Here is a 13,470-nt window from a genome sequence, read left to right as displayed (position 1 = left end):
CACTTCCTCGTATAGACCAAGATGCTCAGGGCAGAAGATCAATGCATTCTTTCCTTATAGGCAAATTACACGAGAAGCCAAATTCTCAGAAGGTTGCATGCTGAGCATGGAATCAGAATAAGGAGAGTTCAGGGTGTCAAGAAGTGAATTTCAGCTCAAGTAGCTGAAGGCATGCTTACCCATTAGGGAGTCACACATTCAAAATCCAACAGATTCAGAAGAGTGTAACATAGATGAGTGAAGCATGTCAGGGAGCAGGCGATGATAGGGAATAGTGGGGACTATGGGGGGCCAACTGGAGAGTGCATGCCCTTCTAAAGGAGGCAGCCATGGCATCATAGCTACAGCCCATTGTGGCCAGTCTGGTTAATCTAGGTTTTCCCAATTTTTCATGAAAGGCTCGATATATGGATTTTTCTATGTGAAATTAGTTAACAACTTATTCAACTTTAAAAAACAGTATGACTCAATGCAGTGTGGACCAGACTTGATCTACCAGCTGCTGGACCGTGAAGTTTTACTACGGGTAAACTTTCACCAAGAAAACTTCAATTCTCCAAGCCATTTAAAAATGGCATCTTCACCTCTAAACAAATCAAGATCAGCATTCTTCAGATCTTCCTTTTTCCCCTTTGGGGCCAACCTCTGTTTATGGTCATTCTCCAGATAGAATAGAACATATTTCATTCTATTTCCTCATACTAAAATACACTTACATTTCAGTCATATCTTCTTGGAGGATTCCCATCTCAACTTTTGATTGGATTCACACTTACGTAGCATGACTTATTCCTTTGCATTTTTATTGCTACCATTATTATTTTTGGAGTTGTCATTCTTATGCTAGATGACTTTGCTGCATTGAGTGTGAATTTTACTAATTGACCTCTCAGAGACACACCAATTTCCAAGTCCTAAGAGGTCTTTCACTGCTGTTATATTGTGGGGACAACAAGATTATTTTGCCTTTTCAGACATTAAGAAATTGTTTTTAAGTAAACACATAACTTTATTGCCTTACAGATTATTATTTACTGAATGATTTATTCTCCTAAGAGAATTTGGCGAAGGAAGTGAACAGCTTATAGGAGAAGAAGGAGAGAATAGGGAAAGCTCTTCTAGATACCAAAACAAGCAAGAAGAGTTGGGCTGGATTTTAATTCAAAATAAAGTCTGAACTTTTCTTCCCCATCTCAGTGATGCTGAATTGACCCTCCTCCTCTCCAAATGGAGAGATGGCAGCTCCTGCCTTGTGGCACACGGTAGCCTTCAGGAACCTGAAACCATCACTGAAAAGTGCAGGAGGAGGGAAGGCACCCAGAGAATGGAAGGTAGCTCTGCCCTTCCTCAGGCACATCACATCATGCCAACCCATATACGACATTGTAATGCATCGGGTACATTTCCAGAAGAAATGAACTTGTGAATTTCACAGCATTTGGGCATGGGGACTTCACCAACATCTTCAGTCATATTCATAATCAACTAAAAATACTATCTTCAGTTAACAAGTGTTGGTAACATTATAAAAGTATTATTTCTGAGACTAGTTCAATTTTTAAAATTCTTTTCTTTCTTTTTTATGTGTTCATTTTTCGTTATTTTTATTCTTTTAAAAAAATTTTTGATTCTCTTTTCCTTTTTTTAAATCTTTGATTTATTTTTTGTCTTCAAAATCTGTTCCCATGTAATTCAAAATTTACTAATCAGACTACCATCTTGCCTTTAGTGTTGAGAGATGACACACAATGACACATTACAAAATAGATGACATTCATCTAGAATCTAAATAGCTAAGAATCTAAAGCAACCAGATCTTTCTCTCTCCCCCACATGGTCTTGTACAATGACACTGATGCCCACTCAAATGAGCCTGATATCTTCTAAGATTCTAAAATTTACCTGAATCATGATAAAGATTATTTTTGCTCTGTAAAGTGTGTCCATTGTTTTCACTGTATGCCAATTCTTTGAAACTTAGAAATCCAAAATAAAAGACTTCCCAGTGCATCCTTAGCCAGAAAATTCCCCACATTTGCTTCTTGACAAGTCTACCAGATTATCCACAAATTTTGGGGGTTTCTACTCCTTAAACCCAGGTGGTGAAGAACATGGTTAAACAGACATGGGCTCAAATCTTGTCCACTTATACCTATAATCTTGGGCAAGTTGGTCAACTTTCTGAGTTCAATTTCTTTAAGTGAAAATTGAGAATAACAATATCTACCTCATAAAGTATTGGTGTGGGGATTAAATGAGGTAATGTGTAATAACTATATATATATATAAAATAATCCTTTAATAAATGTTGCTGCCAACATCTTTTTCAACTCAATCACCTGTTAGAGGGCAAATCAATGACAATGAGGCATATCAAAATGCATTCTGCCCTGAAGGAACCCCCTCCTTTGCTGGAGAGAAGCTGCAAACACCCATGCAACATTGAGACCAATCTAAGACACTTTGCAGGAAAGAGCTTAAGTGACCAGCATATGATGTCAGCATTGCAGGCACTGAGAGATATTCTTACTCCTCCATTTTCACCTGGTCTCTATTGCAGAGCTGCAGAACTGGGACAGAGGAGACCAAGCTCCCAATCTTCCTACCCAGTGTGCTTTACAACCTGCAAGCTGCAGGCTGAGCCTCACAGCCAGCCAGGGATAGTGGATACAATTATCTCCCAGCCCTTTGAAGCTCCAGTCAGGAATATCTGTTGTCACTATCACACGTGATTAGGACAGCAACGTCCTCTTGCAGAAGACATAACTCTTTGTACATCACCCTCCTTCCACCCCTGTTAGAGATCAGGAAGTGTGGAGAGAGGGTGGCTGGCCTCTCTCCTTTTGGTCCAATTTCACATATTGGATTCCCTGCATTAATAAATTGGTTACATTTGCCCAGCATTTGGCAGGCAAGGTTTCTAATAACATTCTGATCCCTTCAGAGAACATGAATCGCTGGCATGCAGGGGGTTCTGGTTACCTCCTCCCCCACTCTCTGCTGCTAAAGGTCCTATACATTAGTAGGGGTCAGGCACTTGCCTGGGCCAGGGCAGTCTAGGACAAGGGCCATGGCTTCGAGGCACTGTCACAGAGCTCAAAGATTTTCCCTCAGAGGGAAAACAGATAACTTTAAGCCCAGGCAATGTGCAGCTTTCTTCAGCTGTCAATCCTACCTGGTTTGCATACAGATTGAGAAAATGTGTGATATTTTACCACAATAATCGGTCTGGAGAATTCAAGGGGGTTGGTGGTGGGTGGAGAGTGAATGGGAGAGAAAAAAATGTGTGATGCAGATGTCTGAGAGTCCCATGCTGCCTGACAACACTCCCTTTGTGAAGCCAACAGTCTTTGGGGATGGAGAGCCTGAAGGGAGACTGTGTAGAATGCATCTACATTGCTCTGACACAGCCTTTCCTATTGCCATGGTGCTCAAAAGTTCCCTGAGCAAGGAGAAGCTCTTGGGCTGAGAAGAGACCCAGAGTCAGGGTCCAGCCACACCTTCAGCCTTGGCGAGCCAAGCAGAGGGAGCAAAGCAAGGGGCAAAAATGAGCTAAAAGAACACCAGCCGACCTGGGACAAACCTAGGGAATCAAAAAGGAGAAAGAGATGGAGAGGGAAAGGAAAAAGAAACAAGAAGAATTGAGAAGAGAGGGAGAGGGAAGGAATTCGATTGAATTCAATAGATATTTTATGTTAGCCTGTACTGGGGAGAAAAGAGTGGGGTGTTTGTTTGTTTGTTTTTTCCGAGACAGAATCTTGCTGTGTGGCCCAGGCTGGAGTGCAGTGGCACAATCTTGACTCACTGCAACCTCCACCTCCCAGGTTCAAGTGAGACTCATGTCTCAGCCTTCTGAATAGCTGAGATTACAGGTGTGCACCAACACGCCTGGCTAATTTTTGTATTTTTAGTAGAGATGGGGTTTCGCCATGTTGTCAAGGCTGGTCTCAAACTCCTGGGCTCAAGCTATCCTCCTGCCTCGGATTCCCAAAGTGCTGGGATTATAGGCATGAGCCATGATGTCCTGCCAAAAAGAGTGTTTTTTTACAGAGCAAATGTATATGGAATCCAGTTCCTGCCCTATAGGAGCTTGCAGATATCAGGCCAGGTGCTGTGGCTCAAGCCTGTAATCCCAGCACCTTGGGAGGCTGAGGCAGGAGGATCACTGTAGCCCAGGAGTTTGAGACTAGCCTTGGTAACACAGGGGAGGCCCCACCTCTCCAAAAAAATTTTTTTTAATTAGCCAGGTGTGGTGGTGTGTGCCTGTAGCTCCAGCTACTCAGGAGGCTGAGGTGGGAGGATTGCTTCAGCCTGGGAGGTTGAGGCTGCAGTAAGCCGTGATTGCTCCACTGCACTCCAGGCTGGGCAACAGAATGAGACCTTGTTTCAAAACAAAACAAAATCAGCCACACAACTCAGTCCTGCAACAGTCCATGACAGGGTGTAATTCCAGACATCAACGCCATGAGGTATGGTAAGGAGAGAGATGATGGTGGGGAGACTTTGTGGAGGTGGTGAGTCTTGAGACTGTCCTAGCAGGGTGGGTGCAATTGAGCTGGCAGAGGTACATTTCTGAATAAAATTGATAGTACAGAGAGGGAAGAGGAGGGGAGCGAGTAGGGGCACAGGGAATAAGCAGTGGAAAGACAAACGGAAAGGAAGAGAGAATGGAAAATGAAGAGGGGCCCAGACTGCCACTCACAATTGCCATAAGCCACCTACCCTTACCTTTAGACCTTTTCATCCAAAGGAATTGGAATTAGAAGCTTCCTATGGGATCCTGGAAACCCCGGGAAATCCACCAACCCAGAAGCCCAGCTCCAGGCCCAGAGGGAAAAGAAGGAAAGAGGGCTGGTGCACACTGAACTTAAGTAGGAAACCTTCCCCTTTCCTGCTGACTTCAGCCAGCCTCACCACAGAGGTCCCCAGTCAGCAGATCTGGAGCCACCGACACATCTCAAAGCCTCCCGTGGGAGAGTCCCAAAGTGGCCATGGGACAGTCCATGATCTGTCTCTCTGCTATTATCCTTTTCTCTGTGGTTTCCAGTATTTCCCAGGGAGATAGGATTTTTTTTTCCCATCTATTTTTTCCAGCTTTTTATTTTGAAAAATTCCACATCTTAACATAAGTTGAAAATATACCATACTGAGCACAAGGTACACTTGAAATGTTTCACCAATTATTATCATTTGATTCCATATGCGGTAGTATGCTGATAAACTGGATCTAGGATAGGAGAAACCCTCATTTGTAGTAATTGCCAATTTCTGTGGTGTAAGAATTCCCACCATGGATGATTTTTTTTTTTTTTTGAGATGGAGTCTTGCTCTGTCGCCCAGGCTGGTGTGCAGTGGCACGCTCTCAGCTCACTGCAAGCTCTGCCTCCTGGGCTCACACCATTCTCCCGCCTCACCTCCCAAGTAGCTGGGACTACAGGCGCCCACCACCATGCCCAGCTAATATTTTGTAGTTTTAGTAGAGACCAGGTTTCACCATGCTAGCCAGGATGGTCTGGATCTTCTGACCTCGTGATCCGCCCGCCTTGGCCTCCCAAAGTGCTGGGATTACAGGTGTGAGCCACCATGCCTGGCCCATGGATTATTTTGAGCAAATAATGACTTAACAAATGGCTTGCAAAATTCCTAAATATTTATCTGCTCTCGAGAGCTGGTAAGAGTTGGCTGCCGTTTATCATATTTTTTTCTGAACTGTTTAAAATTGCAGATATCGGAGCACTGAATCAAATACTTCAGATACATTTCCCAAGAATATAATGTTCTCTGACATAATCACATTATCACACTTAGGAAAAAAATTAGCAACACATGTCCTAATATTAGCTAATATACATTTCCCACTAAAATTTTCCAAACTGTCCCCAAAATGTCTTTTAATAGCATTTTTTAAAAAAATGAAAATCTAGCCAAGATTATATATTGCATTTGGTGTTTTGGTTAGTTTCTTTTATTATTATTTTAATCTTTTTATCTATTTATTTATTTTGAGACAGGGTCGGTCTCTGTCACCCAAGCTGGAGTGCAGTGGTGAGATCTTAGCTCACTGCAACCCCTGCCTTCTGGGTTCAAGTGATTCTCATGCCTCAGCCACCTGAGTAACTGGAATTACAGGAGACCACCACCACACCTGGCTAATTTTTGTATTTTTAGTAGAGACGGGGTTTCACCATGTTGCCCAGGCTGGTCTTGTACTCCTGGCCTCTAGTGATCTGCCCGTCTCGGCCTCCGAAAGTGCTGGGATTACAGCTGTGAGCCATCGAGCCCAGTGGTTAGTTTCTTTTTAAAAATTTTAATTTTTATTAGTGAATAATTGTACATTTATGGAGTAAAGAGATGTTTTGATATATATATACATTATGACATTATTACATCAAGCCAATTAACATATTTATCACCTCATATATTTATTTTTTTTTTGTTAGTGAGTACCTTTAAAATCTATTCCTTTAGCAATTTTGAAATATATAACGCATTATTACTAACTATGGTCACCTTACTGTGCAATAGATCTTGAAAACTTATTCTTCCTAATTGGAATTTTATACCCTGTGGTCAACTTATCCCTATTGCTTACCCTCCCTGCCCCCAGACTCTGGTAACCACCATTCTACGCTCTACTTCTCTTTAGTTTCTTTTAATCGGAAATGATTCCTCTATCTTCTTTTTTTTTTTTTTTTTTTTTTGAGACAGAGTCTCGTTCTTGTCTCCCAGGCTGGAGTGCAGTGGCGTGATCTTGGCTCACTGCAACCTCTGCCTCCCGGGTTCAAGTGATTCTCCTGCCTCAGCCTCCTGAGTAGCTGGCATTACAGGTGCCCGCCACCGTGCTCGGCTAATTTTTGTACTTTTAGTAGAGACGGGGTTTCGCCATGTTGGGCAGGCTGGTCTGGAACTCCTGACCTCAGGTGATCCACCTGCCTCAGCCTCCCAAAGTGCTGGAATTACAGGTGTGAGCCACCATGCTGGCCTATCTTCTTTTTCAGTTGTAGTTTTGTTTTTGTTTTTTAATGACATTGACCTTTTTGAAGAGTCCAGGCCAATTGTCTATAGAATGTGCCACATTCTGGATTTACATGTTTGTTCTTCACAGTTAGATACAAGTTAAATATTTTTTGGTAAAAATATTCCATCAATGTATGTCATATCATGCATGCCTCTTATCGGAAGTCACACAGAATATCAGATTGTTCCAATATTGGTGATGCTAAGCTTGATCATTTAAAGTAGTAGCCACCAGGCTGGGAACGGTGGCTCATGCCTGTAATCCCAGCACTTTGGGAGGCCGAGGCGGGCAGGTCACCTGAGGTTGGGAGTTCGAGACCAGCCTGACCAACATAGAGAAACCCTGTCTCTACTAAAAATACAAAATTAGCCAGATGTGGCTGCGCATGCCTGTAATTCCAGCTACTCGGGAGGCTGAGGCAGGAGAATCGCTTGAACCCGGGAGGCAGAGGTTGCGGTGAGCCGAGATTGCGCCATTGCACCCCAGCCTGGGCAACAAGAGTGAAACTCCATCTCAAAAATAAAATAAAATAAAATAAAGTAGTAGGCACCAAATCTGTCATTTAAAAGGTATCTTTCCTCCTTTGTAATTAACAAATAATTTGTGGGATAATATACTGATGCTCTGTAAATATCCTAAAACACCAAAACCTTTTACTCAGTGGTTGGTATCTGTTGATGATCCTTGCCTGAATCAATTGTTACATTAGAGGCCAAAATATTGTGATTTTCTAATTTTATCACTCTTCTACATTTATTAGATGGCTTTCTTTTTTTTAAAATATGCTCTTTTAGTATCATAATGGACTCAAGGACTTAAAAAAATTCAATGGATTATAATCCATTACTGTTGTTTCCTTCTTGATATTGAAATTACCCCAAATTTGGCCATTGGGAACCTCTTCAAACAGGATCCTGTGTCCTTTTGACATGACCCCATTGATCTTTAGGCCCTTCCTTTCTTTCTGGCACACCAGGACTCCCCAGGCTCATTTGTGTTTGCCCTGTAACAGAGCCAGAAGCACGTATTTCTTCAGAGAGCCCTGATTTCTTTAGTGGGAAATGTTGCTTAGAAATCAAGATCTGGGTGCTAGCTGTGCTCACTGCTGCAGGAATATTATTGCTTTTCGATTTTTTTCAGTTGACGTGGTTGGGGGGAAATGTGTATATATGTATATATAATACATATTATATATAATATGTATTGTATATATAATATGTACATGTATGTATATAAATTAAATTATATATAGTGAATTCCCTAACCCCTATTATTTCAGAATATAACCTTATTTGGAGATAGGGTATTTACAGAGGTAATCAAGTAAAATATGGTCATTAAGGTGGGTCCTAATCTAATAATTCTGGTGAAAGGGGGGATTTAGGTGCAGAGGTACATACAGAGGGAAGATGATCTGAAGACTCAGGGAAAAGATGGCCATCTGCCAGCCCAGGAGAGGGGCCTGGAACAGATCCTTCTCTCACAGCCCTCAGAAAGGACCGCCCTGCTGACACTCTGATTTTGGATAGAACCATGAGACAATACATTCCTGTTGTTTAAGCCACGAATTTTGTGGTAACTTGGTATGGCAACCCTAGCAAACTAATATGCTGCTACATACATTACCATAAGTTTATCAGCATCATCTTGAAACAGCACATATTTATTATCTTACATTTCTGTAGCAGTCTCACAAGGGTCACACCAGACTAAAATCTAAGTGTTGACAGGGCTGTAGTGCTTTCTGGAGTATCTAGGAGAGAATCTATTTACTTGCTCATTGAGGTTGTTGGAAGAATTTAGTTCCTTGTGGTTGTAGGACTAAGGTCCCCATTTTCTTGCTGTCCACTGAGGGCCTTTCCCAGCATCTAGAGGCCATCTGAGTGCCTTGGTACATGGCCCCTTTCCTTCATCTTCAAAACCAGCAAAGGCAGTTTGAGTCCTTCTGGTGCTTTGAATCTCTCCTGCTCCTGCCTCTTCTTCACTGTTGCATCTTTCTTGCCTATGATTCTTCCCTCATCTTTCACTGTTAAGGGCCCATGTAAACTCACTGGGCCCACTGAGATAATCTGCAATAATTTTCCTATCTTAAGGTAACCTGAATTCCACCTGCTAAGTTGCTTTTGCCACGTAACATAACATATTCATAGGTTCCAGGTGTGGACACCTTGGAAAAAGGAGCATTATTCTGCCTACCATGTAGTGACATTGATATACTTACTATTTGTTTTGTCCAACAGCATGCATGGAATAGTTTCAGAATGCCAGTAACATTAAAATTATTTAAAAGTAACCAACTAAGTAAAGTTAAAATTTCTTTGGAATTATTTTTATCTCTAGAATATTTCCCACTGAGGTAGTGAACACAGAGTACTATATTCAGAATTTTACTTGAATTCTTTTCTCTGTGTGGTGAGGCTATCAATGTGATATACAGCTAGATAGATTCATTTGTTTGCTTTTGTATTTGATTTAAGGTTTGTTTATTTTTCATCTTTTCATATTTAATTTTATTTTGTGAATAAGTAAGACATTTCTACAACTGAGAAGTCAAAACTATATGAAAAGGTATTCCTAGAGAAGTCTCATTTCTATCCCGATCCCAGCTCCTGGTTTCCAAGGACTGATCTGCTTCTCTGATTGCTTGTTCTGATGGTCACTGCTGTTGCAGAAGTCAAATTACTAACATATCAATAGCAAATATGTGTTAGTACAAGTCTATCATCATTTTCATCAACTATAGTCATTTATTGCAGATTAAATACTGAGAACAAAAAAGAAGAGAGCAGTCCCTGCCCTAGGGTGTGACAGTCTTCTTGGCGAAATAGACCTGAAGTGCAACAGAGAACCACAGGCAAAGTAGGCTCCACATATGATGAAAGGTTTACCCCCAATGTGTGGTGACCCTGGATGATTCCTCATGATTAGGCCTCCTAAGAAAAACTTCGTGGAGGATGTAAGACTTGATTCAGAGCATTTTAAGAAAGAAAAATGACATAAACAAAGGCAAAAGGGTGTATACCAGAGTGTTTGGGAAACAATTAGCCAACCAGTCTGGAGGATGGAGCAAGCACTGGAGTTGGACCACAGGGAACTGGCTCCAGGTTCAAATGCTGCCCATGTGACCGTGGGCAAGGATTTGCTCCACCGACACCCTTCTCAGTTTCCCTACCTACAAAATGGAGATAAGACTAAGTATTAAGCCATTCTCAGAATAGGTTGATTAAAAAGCAGAGTTTCTTTATAGAAATACTGGGGTAGGGTGGGGGAAGTTGGAGAATCAGGTTTGAAGCACATCACATAGAACCTTCATTATGAGGCTAAGAAGTTTGGATTCTGTCTTATAGGCAATAGAAGCCAAAGGGAGGATTTTTTTAAAACATATGTAATAAATGAATTTTTTTATTACTTATGAGTAAATAAAACATTTACTCATGAGTACATAAAGTATACTTTGACTTTGGTTAGTAATATTATGGGTATATATTTCTGTAACTTGTTCTTTTTTTACTAAGTTATATATTCCAATGATCTCTCCATGCTAATACTTTTGTTCTTTAACCAATGCATTGTATTTCACAGGATACATCAGTCTAATCTATTTAGCAACTTTTTATCATTGTATAGTGGCTCTTGTTCACACAAAGGTACTTCCTTAGAAAGGGTATTTCTATATCAGTGGCTCCCAAATTCTAAACACGCATTAGAATCACTTGGAGGTCTTGTTATAACAAAAATTCCTGGATCTCACCCCCAGAGATTCTGATTTAATAGGTAAGTGGTGGGGCCTGAGATTATACAATTTAACAAGTTCTCAGATGATATTGATGCTGTTGGTCTATATCAAACTTTGAGAACCATCTTTCTATATGATGGACTCTTAGAATTATTGGGCCAAAGCTTATGTGAAATTGTCACTTTGATGAAACCTGCACATCACCTTCCACAAAGATTGTTATCAGTTTGCATTCCCACTGACAATTGTATGAGCATGCCATTTCCCTGCCAACCCTGGTTATGATAACTTTTACTTTTTTGTCAATGAAATTGTAAAAACTGGAAGCTCATTATTGTTTTATTTTTCACTACTCTGAGTGTATTTTTCTTATTTTTATAGTAGCTTTTTATCTTATTACAAGAATAATACTTACTACAAAAAATTTTAAGAACTACAGATAAGCAAAAGATAAAATCATCCATAATTCTGCCACACACAGATCATCACTTTTTTTTTTTTTTTTTTTTTGAGGCAGAGTCTTGCTCTGTTGCCCAGGCTGGAGTGCTGTGGCATGATCTCAGCTCACTGCAACCTCTGCCTCCTGGGTTCAAGTGATTCTCCTGCCTCAGCCTCCCAAGTAGCTGGGATTACTGCACACCACCATGCCCAGCTAATTTTGTATTTTTAAGAGAGACGGGGTTTCGCCATGTTGGCCAGGCTGGCCTCGAACTCCTGACCTCAGGTGATCAGCCCGCCTCAGCCTCCCAAAGTGATGGGATTACAAGCGTGAGCCACTGCACCTGGCCCAGATCACCAATATTAACATTCTATGTATTTTGTAATCTGTTTTCTTTTCACTTAATAACATACTCTGAACATTTTTTCCATATCATGTCATTAACTGCTATTTTGCATTATCAGCCTAAATGGCTGCATGGTGTCAATGGAGTGTTTCTGAATGAGAGCTGACATTGCAAAATGATGTTTTGAGAAGATTATCTAGCAGCGGGATTTAGAATGGGAAAAGACAAGGAAAGTTTCGAGGCAAGAAATTAGGAGACTACTGAAATAATGTAGGAGAGTGGTGACAGTGGGACTGGATAGACAGGAGTGAACACAGGAAACATTAGAAAGAAAGAATCAACAGTCTTGTTAGCCTCTATGATGGAAGCGAGGAAAGATGCAAGGCTAATCCAGCAGGAGGTCCCCAGTTACTAGGATCATAAATTTAAGAGATGCCTTACAAGGAACAATCACTCTTCCAATCTCTGCTCCATGAATTTATCTTGGTACAGGGGATGAAGGGATAAAGTTAACTTTATAGTGGAAGAATTTCATTTAGGAAAGCAGCAGACTTTAAATCACAGAGCCCAGGTTTGATGCCCCCCATTTTAGTGTAAGTATTAATTATTTGAGAGATCCTACGGTGAGGTGTAAAGACCATATACTTCAGTATTAGACAGCATTGTGCCTTACTGCTTTGCCACTTCTTGTGACCTTCAGCAAACCTCTTAACCACCTTGAACTTTTTTGTCTGTAGACAGTAATAATGTTTATTTCATAGGGTGGTTGCAAGAATTGAGATTTTATATATATATATATATATATATATCTCATATATACATATAACATATCATATATATCATATATATATGAGAAACTTGTGAATCATCCCATAACTCAGCTCTTCCTAGAGAATCACTCATGGCCGACCTAGACATGTTTGCTTGTCAGTGAAATGAAGCTCATTGATGAAATAAAGTGAGTTCTGAAACAGTTCCTTCCATGGGTAGCTATCTGCACTGGCATGCAGAGTGGGCTGTGGCTTACTTCCTGAGCTTAGGCTTTGAGGGGTGCTGTGGATGGCTGGAGAGATTATCTGTGTGCTGGGCAACTCCAGAGGTGCCTTGAGAACGTTGCAGAGATGTACACAGAAGAAGCAATGGAGACTTGAAATCAGTGTTGACAAGCTTGGTCCTTACTCTTTCTTATTTCCTTCATCTTCTATCAGCTCACAAGGAACTCAGGCTCAATGTTACCTCTAGTCTCAGTATAGATACTGAAAAAAATAAGTATGCAGGCAAACAATTCAATCCTTCTCAATTAAGTCTTTTCTTCCTTAAAGTGGAGATATTACCATGGCAAATCTGAAGGGCAAATGAGATGTTGCATTTGAACGTGCCTAGCATAATATCCAAGAGGAGTGGACACATTGTTGAGTTTCCTTTGGGAACCTCTGTAAAGCTATCTCCCTACAGGGCAGCAGTAAGTCAACCATGCCAGAAAATGTTTCAGCTGCCTGGTAACCATCTAGTTAGTTATGATTAACAGAGACATCAAAATAGCCATCATCTCCTACTCCTAACCAACAAGTCTCTGACACAGCAAGAAAGACAAAATATCCATTTTCCTAACTTAACTCCCATCCCTCAAGGTTGGAAAAAGGGTAAACTTAGATCCAGTCACCAATACCCAATTTGCCTTAGATGACAATACATGACATGTCATGTATTTCTACAATACCTTATTTGCCTTAGGTGACTTGTCATTTATTTCTACAATACCTTATTTGCCTTAGATGACATGTCATGTATTTCTACATGGCAGCCAACAAATGATTGCCAGGAACACCGGTGAGGTGACTGTGGATCTGGGCAGAGGGGTCTGCCAGAGAAAGTAAACCATTTATTTACTCAGTATCTACTGAGCTGTTGTAAGTCCTTGTGTAATCTTA

Source organism: Pan troglodytes, chromosome 1 (genome assembly GCF_028858775.2).
Source record: "Pan troglodytes isolate AG18354 chromosome 1, NHGRI_mPanTro3-v2.0_pri, whole genome shotgun sequence".
NCBI classification, from domain to species: domain Eukaryota; kingdom Metazoa; phylum Chordata; class Mammalia; order Primates; family Hominidae; genus Pan; species Pan troglodytes.
The sequence above is the reverse complement of the archived record's forward strand: the minus strand, read 5'-3'. Positions refer to the sequence as shown.